This window comes from Falco cherrug, chromosome 15, assembly GCF_023634085.1.
Source record: "Falco cherrug isolate bFalChe1 chromosome 15, bFalChe1.pri, whole genome shotgun sequence".
In the NCBI taxonomy this organism is placed as follows: domain Eukaryota; kingdom Metazoa; phylum Chordata; class Aves; order Falconiformes; family Falconidae; genus Falco; species Falco cherrug.
The window spans coordinates 12996614-13008534 of NC_073711.1; the positions used below are offsets into that span (position 1 = coordinate 12996614).

General features: G+C 49.4%; 1 protein-coding gene across 2 annotated transcripts in view; it reads right to left on the minus strand.

Moving 5' to 3' along the window:
- The window catches only part of DRP2 (dystrophin related protein 2), a 34790-nt gene extending 23142 nt beyond the window's left edge, over positions 1-11648 (minus strand). For both annotated transcript variants that reach the window (XM_055727081.1, XM_027806484.2), the window contains exon 1: positions 10688-11648. The gene's annotated coding sequence lies outside the window, so the exon portion shown is untranslated. The remainder of the gene's footprint in view (positions 1-10687) is intronic.
- Between the last annotated feature and the right edge of the window lie 273 nt (positions 11649-11921).

An 11921-nucleotide genomic window follows, 5' to 3' on the forward strand; every position in this document is an offset into this window, starting at 1 on the left:
AAATACTAGGCATATCTCCATTAGTAGAAAGGAACATTGCCTAGACCGTTAGTCCTCCATACATGCATCTCATAGTACCAGCTACTTTTTTATGAGTTTTTACTCATAAAGTAATGAGTTATAGAATTTCCATTTGTAATTCCATTTTTAAAACTGCATGACCTGTAAAGCCAGTTAGCAGCGGTCCCTTGTCTGTTCTATAGGTCTGAAATGCAACCTCTGGTCACAGTGTTGCTTCTTTTGTTGTTTGGACTCTGATTAAGCTAAAATAGTGATTTATCCCACTGCCAGCATCATCTCAGCTTTACAGAAAACCATGAGAAAATAAAGCCCAGAGAAAATGGTTCAATGTAATATTTACCTGAATCTGGCAAATTTCTAGAATTGAAGCACAATCCCACAAGTCTGCATTTGGCCATGAAAGGAGCTGAGCACCAACATGTTCATAGCAGGATGGAGACCTAACAGCCAAAAGCTGTGAACACTATGCAGGGCTTTGCCCAGACCAGATGCAGCACACCTGAGGTCAGATGAGCAAATCAAGAGTGATGCTTGAATACTGCATGTGATGGGTCAAGAGGCAGTGCTGAGGTACTATGCTGTCTCCTGTCCAGCCTGCTGCCTAACTTGGCGATGGCTTTTCTACTTTTAGAGGGAAGGCTCCAGCAGCCAGGCCTCATATCCAAGTGGAGATGGGGCTGCTTCCAAGGTACAGACAGAGCAATGCTGCTGGAAGAAGGTCATGGGGTCCTTCACACACAGATCACTTGGACCAGCTGAGAAACTTCCTGCTTGGCCTTGGCAGGGCAGGAGCAGGCAGCGTGTCCTGCACAGCCAGCAATTGCATCGGGCAGCCGGGCAAGGAGAAAGCCCCTAGGCCCTAGTACACACTGCCCATCTCTCATGCTTTCACATCCATCACTTGCCCACCTGAGTTTTCGCTGCCTCTGCCATTATACACATTAAAAGAACAGCTTATCCCGTTATGATTGTTTTTAATCCCTTGGCAATTTCTACAGCCGTAATTCTCTCCTCGTCCCACAGAACAGCCTGTGCTGAGCTCTCCAACATGCCGATAATCCAAGGTCCTGTCCTCTACCCCTCCTGCCCATTTGCACAAACGAACATCACAGACTGTGCATCACAGCACCCTCACCCTGCTCCTTTCCCAGTGCAGGCAGGGTTATTAGGACACATTAATAGCTACAGACTCCAGGGTCTCCAAATGCCCCCAGCCTCCCAGGGTAAGTTCACCTCATGCCAGGCAACTCCAAGGGTACAGTGGATGATTTCTGTCTTACCACATCCTATTACCACGACCCTACCAGGCTCCTGAACTCCTTCAGCAATGAGAAGGTCTATCGGGACACAGAGCCATGGCACAAGGGAACTAAAGCCCATCTGAGTCAGCAGTCAAAGAACAAGATCAAGCTGGAAAGCTAAGTGCCAGCAAAGGCCACTACCTCAAGCATGTCCTGTGCAATACCCTGCTTACATAGAAAACTTCCTGCAAGTTTGATGGCGATGGCTCCGCTGCTCTTTGCCACTCTGCAATAGCAAAGACAAAGCCCAGGTGTGGAGAACGCAAGCTAATGTGGAAATAACTCAGCCACACGGCAGCCAGCACAAAGCAGGACATTCGGTGGGAGAGAGACAACCAGATGGTGAGACGCGACTGCAAGCAAACCACCAGCTACATATGATCCCTTGCCAAATTCCCTGCTATTATAGGAACCAGGCAAGGAGCAATGCTCTTGATCTGCTTTGCTCCTCTGCCATGGGACGCAAAATAGCTCCAGCTCTTGCACTTTTACTGTAGTGCTTCAGTACGGCACTGTGTCTGGGCACTGCAGCACATGGAGTAGATGTTTTGTGGATGCTTCCTGGCTAAATGTCTGCTGCTGGCTGCCTGCAGCTGTCAGAAACAAAACCTGTGATCCACCTTGCCTCTTCCACACCAGCACTCACCCTCTGCACTCTGTTCTAGGTTGGTGCTGGAGCCCCAGCACGCTACAGGCAAAGGACAACATCAATCAAAAAAGATTGAAGTTTTGGCAACTAAAACAACCATCCCCACAGCCTACTACAATCCTCTACTTGAAAAGGACTTGAAAAACTCTCCTTTGGAGGACTTGGGGAGCAATGTGGTCAGGCAGGCCAATCAGATTTAAAGCAAGGTTGATCCCCTGGGCACATTTCTGTGCAAGAAGGAAAAATATCACGGCCCATGGGAGCAGAAGGAGGTGAGAATTTCCATAGGAGAACATCACAGGAATTTTACAGTTACCATGGTGCAGGCACTGGGGCACTGCACCCATGCAGTGGAGAGAGCAAGGAGTGAAACCTTTCCCACAGGTCTGTCTCATCTTTGCTGGAGGTCCCCACTCCAGGCCCAAAGGTGATCAGACCCTTCCTCAGAAGGATCAGGTACAATCCCGTTACACCATGCTGTTTTGCATCCTATCCTCCCACATGAGAAGCACCCAACACTTGCCTCTGCTCTTAGTACACCTTGAGGAACGAAGCATGAGACATCTCAGTGCTGTGTTACGTTTCAACAGTTGAATGCTTGGGCATTAGGGTGTATTCAAAACAAAGTCGTTGCCTTTTTCCTCTTCCTACCTGAGCTGTACCTGTTCAGTACACTTCAGCAGTGGGGATGGCCTTTGCTCAACCAGTTCTGCTGCAGCTCTGCCACACAACGTACTGCTCCGCTCAGTGATCTCTGCACTCTTACTATTTACAGACCGATTGCAGCAGCAGCACAGGCTGGAGAGGCAGCGTTCAGGTGCACAGGCTATGCCCCGTCTCCCGCAGCATCTCACCTCCATCCCGGCCAAGGGTAAGATCGCAGCTTGCCACCAAGTGTGCGTGCTGCGCGGTGTATTTCTGCCATTTCGCGCATTTGCTTAAAATCCTCCTGATGCAAATCCACATCCAAACTCTCTCAAACAACAAGGGAATTCACACTGCAGCTGACCTGCTTCAGTAAACATGATTCCCAGGATTTGGGACGTGCCGAGGAAGCTAGAGACCAATGTCAGATGTTGAATTTCCAGCTCTCTACTACGTATAACAGCAGCAAATACAGCATATAGGTCAAGAGGTCTCTCAATCACAAGGCTTATGCTTTGAATTACTATTTTCCTCCAAAATGTTCTTTCTGGGCTACAACTTTTTTGCCTATAAGGAACAAAATATGGCAACATTTTGAGGCAAAGCAGTTCAGCCTTTATCCCATGAAGGGAATGGAAATATAAACATGTCCCATGCTGCTGGAAATGTTAATGAATTTGTTGTTGTTTAACTTACTGCGCAAGAGAAGTAATAACATTTTAGCTCAGCATGCTCAGTGTCCTTTAAGGGGAAAGGTGGGAGGTTTGTGGATATTTCAAAGTTCAGCTCCCATGTAGATCCTAACAAAGGGAGCATTCCCAAGCTGGCAGACAGCAGGGCTCCCTCGACAGCGCAATTGCACATCCTGTTCCAGCAAAAATTGTTTTCTGCATGTGTAAGTAAATAGTTTAAGCCTTAGATCGAGGGCCAGCAGACCTACTTCTCAAGACCCACTAGGTCAAGGTTTGGTGAGAGAGAAGGAAGAGAAGTCTTTGTCCTGCTGGGACCAAGCATACAAACAACACAACTCCCTCTTAGAGCACGGGCCTTTAGTCTCCATCTCTTTACAAACCAGGAATAGAAACCCAAACACACTCCTTAAAAAGAGTCACCTCAGTCTCCTGGTTCTCACTCGCTCCTGTGTACAAGGAAAAGGGAAAAGGACTATCAGCAACCTTCCACACGAGCGGGCATTTACAATCCCATCATCCAAGGGCTAAAATCCAAGATGCCAAAGCTGCGGCTAGGCTTCATACTGCACCTCCACCTAAGCACCGTGTCCCCTTCAATAATTAGAATGAAGAGTCCTTCAATTAAGCCGCTGTCCTTAAGAAGGAAAAAAATATTTTTGCTATATCTGCCAGTGAGCAAGTGGCACAGAAGATGCCTTTCTCACTGAGGGGGGTGTGTGAAGTGGGGCACTCCCGCATCTAATGATCTGCATTCTTAAATGATCACTTAGACTTTGGGCTCATAACCAAAACGTTATTTTAATTCAATGGATAAATAGGTGCCACAGGTCCCAGTAAAGAAGCAACACCTGTTCTGCTGGCTCACTTGCTCTCCACTTTCCCAAGCAAAAGAATACGCAAAAACTCAAGCTGAAAAATTTCACCAGTTGGTTTTGCACCAGGAAACTGGGGCGATGATGTCCCCAGCTAACCAGGTGAGTGTGGGTGCATGACTACAACATGGCTGTGCAGAACCAACTGCTCCTCTCTCTGCTTAAAAATAACTTCCAGGAATTCATTTAGGAACACTGAAACAAAAATTTCTTTCACATGCCATTTCAGACTCCTGGCTGGGTTTTAAGCTGCTGTCTCCAAAACTCAGTTTGCCTAGGAATTCTTCCCATCTCCTTTCCCTTCAATTAGACAAGTACTACGAATAATTACCTGAGCACCTTGAGGACCCAGCTGTAAACACACAGCCCTGCTGTGCTGGACACAGAGAAGTTGCAGTCTGATGGACCCCACAGACAAAAGGAGCAAGGGAAGGAGCAAACATCCTCCAGCCTCCCAAAAGGGACAGCACGCGAGCAATAACCTGCCTAATGACCAAAAGGTTCCACCAACCATAGAAATTGAGCCCAGTTCTTCAGAGACTCAGTCGTGTTCTGTAGCCCTGAAACCAGCCTGTCTAAACCCACTAAAAAGCCTGAGTCTTGTCTTTCTCCTCCAAGCGTTAGAGGCAGGAAAGGAGCCTTGTCACCTTGTGAAAAATGCCCCTTGGCCAGATGGTAGAACTGACCAGCCGTGGTGGGAAGGGGCACCCCTACCCCACCGCAACAGCCAAGGTAACGCTGCCCTACCTTTTGGCTTCCTCCACACTTTTTTCTCATTCTCATTGTCAAACTAACATCTGTTTCTCTGTACTGAATATTCCACTGTGACCCCACCAAGTTTGTCTTTACTATAAAGTCCCAGTCAAAGCCTGGGATGCTCCAGCCTCCTGAGGCCACGCATTTCATAAGCAGGCTGCACACCACATGAAGCCACGTTTCCTTCCCTTTCTTCAGATTTATCAGAGTGACCTTATTCTTATGCTAAGGGAAACAGCAAAGGAAAATGAGATAGAACTATTTTGGCTCGATTCTGAAAAGCTCAGTTTCATCTTTATACACCTTTGAAAATAAGGTTTTTTGAAGACCGAATTCTTTCTGGTCAGTATGGCTTGTTTCATGAGACTTGCAGTTCTTCTTTTGTGCTTTTGTCATAGGCATCCAGCCTAAAGTGAAGGTCTTGCCTCACATGGAATGGTCAGGGTTGGAAGGGACCTCTGGAGATCACCTAGTCCAGCCCCTCACCAAAGCAGGGTCAGCTGGGGCAGGCTGCACAGAGTCATGTTCAGCTGGGTTTTGAACATCTCCAGAGAAGAAGACTGCACAACCCCTCTGGGCAGCCTGTCCCAGGGCTCTGTCATCTTCATGGTAAAGAAGTTCTTCCTCATGTTAAGAAGGAACTTCTTGTGTTTCAGTTTGTGCCCATTGCCCTGTCACTGGGCACCACTGAAAGGAGCCTGGCCCTGTCCTCTCGACACTCACCCTTAAGGTATTTGCAGACATGGATAAGACCCCATCTCAGTTTTCTCTTCTCCCAGCTGAAGAGGCCCAGCTCTCCCAGCCCTCCCTCATCAGGGAGATGCTCCAGTCCCCCCATCCTTTCTGTAGCTCTGAACTGGACCCTCCCCAGTATCTCCCTGTCTCTCCTGAACTGGGGAGCCCAGAACTGGATGCAGCACTCTAGATCCAACCTCACCAGGGCAGAGTAGAGGGGGAGGATCACCTCCCTCAACCTGGTGGCCATGCTTCTAATGCCCCCCAGGGTCCCATTGGCCTTCTTGGCCACCTGGACACACTGCTGGCCCATGGGCAACTTGCTGCCAACCAGAACTCCTAGGTCCTTCTCTGCAGAGCTGCCTCCCAGCAGGTCAGCCCCAGCCTGTACTGGTGCCTACGTCTGTCCCTCCCCAGGGGCAGGACCCTACACTGGCCTTTGTGGAACTTTATTGGGTTCCTGTTCACCCAACCCTCCAGCCTGCCCAGGTCTCACTGAATGGCAGCACAGCCTCTGGGGCATCAGCTGCTCCTTCCAGTCCTGAATCATCACCAAACCTGCTGAGGCTGCTCTCTGTCCCTTCATCCCAGTCATTGGTGGATAAATGGAACAGGACTGGACCCAGCGCTGACCCCTGGGGAACACAACAAGCTACAGCCTCCAGCCAGACTCTGCAGCATTGATCACAACCCGCTGAGCTCTGCCACTCAGCCAGTTCTCAACCCACCTCACTGTCCACTCATCAAACCCACACTTCCTGAGCTTATATACAAGGATGTTATAGGAGACAGTGTCAAAAGTCTTGCTGAGGTCAAGGTGACAACATTCACCACTCTTTCCTCATCTACCCAGGCAGTCATTCCATCAGAGAAGGCTATCAGGTTGGTCAGGCATAATTTCCCCTTGGCGAATCCATGTTGACTGTTCCTGACGACCCTCCTTTCCTCCATGTGCTTCAAGATGACCACCAGGATGAACCGTTCCATCACCTTTCCAGGGACGGAGGTGAGGCTGACCAACCTGTAGTTTTCTGGGTCCTCCTCCTTGCCCGTTTGGGAGACTGGAATGACACTGGCTTTCCTTCAGCCCTCATACACCTCTCCTGTTCTCCATGACCTTTCAAAGATGATGGAGAATGCCTTGGCAATAACATCTGCCAGCTCCCTCACCTCTCGGGCGTGCATGCCATCGGGGCCCATGGATTTGTGGGTGTCAGGTTTGCTTAAGTGGTCTCTAACATGATCCTCCCCAACCAAGGGAAAATCTTCCTTTCTCTAGACTTCCTCTCTTACCTCCATGGTCTGGGAAACTGGAGGGCTGGCCTTGGCAGTGAAGACTGAAGTAAAGACAACATTTGGTAATTCCACCTCCTCTGTGTCCTTCGTCACCAGGGCACCCACCTCATTCAGAAGTAGGACCACATTTTTCCTAGTCATCCTTTTCCTGCTGATGTACTTGAAGAAGTCCTTCTTGTTGTCTTTGACCTCCCTCAACAGATTTAATTCCAAACAGACCTTAGCCTTCCTCACCACCTCCCTGCATGTTCTGACAAGGTCCTAAGTGGCCTGTCCCTTTTTCCACAACCCATAAACTTCCTTCTCCTATGTGAGGTTTGCCAGAAGCTCCTTGCCTATCCATGCAGGCCTCCTACCCCCTTTGTTGGATCCCTTACTCATGGGGATGCACCTACCTCGATCTTGGAGGAAGCAAAGCTTGAATATTAGCCAGCTCTCTTGGACCCCCCTACCTTCTAGAGTCCTAACCCATAGGATTCCTCCAAATAGGTCCTTGAAGAGGCCAAAGTTAGCTGTCCTGAAGTCCAGGGTTGCAATCCTACTTGTTGCCCTGCTTCATCCATGCAGGATCCCGAATGCCACCATCTCATGGTCACTGCAGCCAAGGCTGCCACCAGCCTTCACATCCCGAACCAGCCCTTCTTCGTTTGTGAAGACAAGGTCTAAGAGCACACCTGGCCTCATTGGCTCCTCCACCACCTGGGTCAAAAAGTTATCATCAGCGCTCTGCAGCAACCTCCTGGACTACATGAGCCTATCTGTGTTGTCCTTCCAGCAGATATCAGGGAGACTGACGTCCTCCATGAGAACCAGAGCCTGTGATCATAAGGCTACCTCCAATTGCCTGCAGAAGGCCTCACTGACTTCTTCCTGACCAGGTGGCCTGTAGCAAATGCCCACAACAGTGTCCCCTGTGTTGTCCTGTCCCTTAATCTTTACCCATAAGCTCTCAGCTCATTCTGCATCCACCCCTGTGGAGAGATCTATACATTCCAGTTGTTCCCTCACACAAAGAGCAACTCTACTGCCTCTCCTTGCTGGCCTGCTTTGCTAAAAAGTGTGTAGCCATCCATGACAGCATTCCAGTCACACAAGCTATCCCACCACTCCTCTGTAATTGCAATGAGATCATGGCCCTGCAACCACATATGGATCTCTAATTCTTCCTGTTCATTCCCCATACTGCATGTGTTGGTTTCAGAGATGTAATTGAGCATGCAGGTTTCCCAGGAGGGGTGCAGGAGGGTCCACCATAGTGACACACACTCCTAAGGTGGCTGGTCTTCTGGTACTCATCTTGGGAGGCATCTAAGGAACACATATCATTGCTTTGGTTGGGCTGGTGTATTGCCCAGTTGGATGTGATGGCACAAGCATTGCCACGTTGGACTCCTCCCCCTGAGCCCTTCAGTTTAAAGCCCACCTCACCAAGCTGGCCAGCCTGCTTCCAGAGTCCCTTACCTCTTCTAGACAGGTGGATGCCATCCCACCCTATTAGGTTATAGCCAAAGAATGTCCCCCTGTAGATATCAAAACCTCTTACAACAGCACAAGCCATGAAGCCAGAAGCTGATGTGTGTTATATGCCTATTTCTGGCTGCACCCTTTCCTCTTACTGGTAAAATGGAAGAGAAGAGCAAGCTGGGCACCAAAACTTTTCATCTGCACCCGAGGTCTTTATAGTCTTCCTTGATTCTGGCTTGTGGTGTTATTCGTGCCCACGTTAAAGAGTACCAGAGGATAATAGTTGGCACTTTGGACAGGTTGTGGCACCCTCTCAGCAATACCTTGGGTCTTAGCTCCTGGAAGGCAGCACACCTCTCGTGGCTCCCCATCAGGCCAGCAGACGGGTGCCTCCGTGCCCCTTAACAGAGAATCACCCACTACAAGCACCCAATGCTTATTTTTGCAGTAACCAAGGTGTGCTGCTGAGGCAGTATCTCCATGCGTATTTCTCAAAATAGGATTCACCATATGTTTCCAGAACTCAAGGCTTTGTTTGAACCCATTCGTTTCATTCCTTCCCTATCTCACGTAGTTTAGAAAGCAGTCACTCCAACCTGAGCAACCCCATTCACTGTAGCAGTCCTGGCCAATTTTAGCAAGTAGAATTGATCTGTCTCAGGTATTACTTCAGAGAGAAATGGTCCTCATCTTAATTTTTTCAATTAAGAGGACCTGAACACAGTAACGCATCACAGTGCCCACTCCAATGCCTTTCCATCCTAGCACTCCAGGCACCCACGTTCCTGGGCACAGTGTTGCAAAACAAGACTGTTTGAAATTGCACATCTATAGTCTGGTCCCTTTCTGGGGTGCCACCACACACTGGTTGTCACCAGAGCCCTGCCTGGCCCATTCCTGCCACAGCAGAGAAAGCAGCTTTCAGGGTGGGGAGCTGGCAGGAGAGGGTGTGAGATGGCACCAGAGCCACAGCAGGCACATGTGCTACACACGGCTGCCAGAAACACAGAAACCGTCCTGTGTGACTGAGCCTTGTAGCCGGGACTTCGCACAGCGTGTTGCTGTAGGATACAGTGGTTGAGCAATAAAAGACATTAAAGAGAACAATTAAGCAAGAACTCCGAGAGCTCAAGAGACTGGTAAGCAGCAGAAGGAGAGAAGGTGTGAAGGACCTCGGATTAGGGCACAGGTAGACCAGACTGACGTAGATTTGACTGGAGGCTTTTATTCAATGCTAAAAACCAAAACTCAAACAAACCACAGTTTCTCCCACAGACAGCACAGCCTTTAAAAGTGTGAAATTAATTGCTCCACGCCCCCGTCACTGCACAGGGGCAATCTCATCATTGAGACCCCGTGAATATGATGCTGGCAACTCCACCAGTTGAGCTCTACACCTGTGATGCCGTGCTGGGGGGAAGGCTGAAGGGAAGAGGGGGCTGGACTGGGGACTGGTAATAATCTCTTGTGCAAAGTGGCACTAAATCTTAGCGAGCCACTGCCCAGGCTGCCCTGTCTGGCACGGAGGGGGAGGCAGAGTGCTGAGCCCTAGGCAGCAGGAAAGGTCCTGTGCCTCCTGCAGGTGGTTCTGCAACTGGTCAGGGCTGCCCACAGCAAAGGGAAGGTCAGCAGCGGCAATGTAAGGCCTTGAAAGAGGAGAAGGAGAAGGAATGAGTGAAAGGGGTCGGGGAGAAGCTGGGGGAGGGGAGGGCAGACACATAAAGGAGCAAGGCTGGAGTGGGCAAGGTAGTGAATGAAAAGGGCAGAGCTAGGACTAGAGTCTGATCCCAGCTTACTACTCAAGAAATATTTGGGTCCCTGCCTTGCCCTGCTGTCTGATCCTCCCAGGAGGGTGCTAGAAGGCCACCCCGCGCCCCGCTGGGAGCAGTCCTTCAGCTCAGGCGAACACACTGCCAGGGTAAATAAGCCTTCAGCGTGCGAAGAATCAAAGCTGGTGAAATCAGGATGCTGGCTACTATTGTTTGCCTTGGGAATCTGCATCACTCACTGGTTCACAGCCTCTCCCTTGTGGAAATGGTCCTGGGCACCTCTCTCTCCCCTACTGTGCCCCCCTGACACCCTTTTCTTCTCTGCATGTTTCTCGCCCGCACACACACAGACATTGTTGCTGTGAAGGGATATGCACATGCACACATGCCCAAAGAGCGTATTTCCGAGGTTAACCATCTGTCATTATTTCCCCCTTTTCCAGCCCAGCCAGGATCTGAGTGGGAAACAAATTTTGTCATGGCCTACCTTCTGAGTCCGCCAGGTCTGAGACGCAGGGGGCAGCGGCTGCCAGGCTTTGGGAGCAGGGACGGGGGCTGCCTCTGTGAATCAGCAAAGGAGTCCTTGTGACAGGGATGCATGCTGAGGCTGAGCGCTGCTGTCTGCACACTCCCTGCCTCTCCTCCTCCACCGCCCAGCGCTGCTGTGTTGCTATGCAATCACATCACCAGCAGTAACAGCATCTCTCCAAGCCTGCAAAGAGATACCCTTGACTCGGCAAATACAGGAGGAACAAGGACAATCCCACAAAGTGTCCAGCCCTTTGGAGAGGTCTCCTTGGCCAGCGGCTGATCCAGAGGAAGGGAGGGAGAAGTCACACACACACACACACACACAGAGGAGGAGGAGGAGGAGACAACATACACATGGAGAGGAAGAAAAGGGAGTGGTGGAGAAATACAAATGCACAAAAGGCGCTGTGGTCCGTCTTCCAGAGACCTGACACAGACACTCTTCCCGCTGCTGGCCGACATCTCCCCACCACCTTTCAGGACTGTCGGCTCTCATTTTAGGTTAGATATGGCCATGTGTGCACTGGAAAAAGCCAGACACATTCACCTCCTTTCTTAACTGCAATTTGGGTGTCTGGCGTAAGGTTTAATAACTTACAAATAGCCTGTTTTAAAGTTAAAATTGAGGAACAAAAATAGGATAATCAATTTTGGGTATGCTTACTCTTTTTCTTAGAAAAGAAAAATAAGTAAAGGAAGAGCCGGTTCTCCAAGCTAGAGAGAAATCCTGATCCAAGATTTTTTTAAATGTCAGGGTGTCTTGTCAGGGTCTCACAAGAAACAGAAGCATTTGAGGCTGCTGACTTGGCTGAAGACACGAGCAGACCTGGAGTTAGGGTTTCGGTCCATACATTCCAAATAGCTTGCAGTTCTTTGGATCATTCCACCCAAGGATTTCAAACTGCTCAAGATGCCAGCGATGTTATTCTCATATTACACAAAAAGGAATAGAGAGAGGTAAATGACTCAATCAGAAAGAAGGTTCAAATCTGATCTCAGCCTCTCCCTGGGAAAATTAAACCTTGGGAAACATGATCTTCCTGGTCCTTGTCAGAACAGCCTTTAATGAGCCTTAGTCCTTTTCCCAGAGCTGACAGACAGATGTTAATTTTCTACTCATGCCGTCATGTTCTACAGAAATATCACTGCTGTTTATAAAGGTTGCCCATTTTCATACATCTATTCCTCAC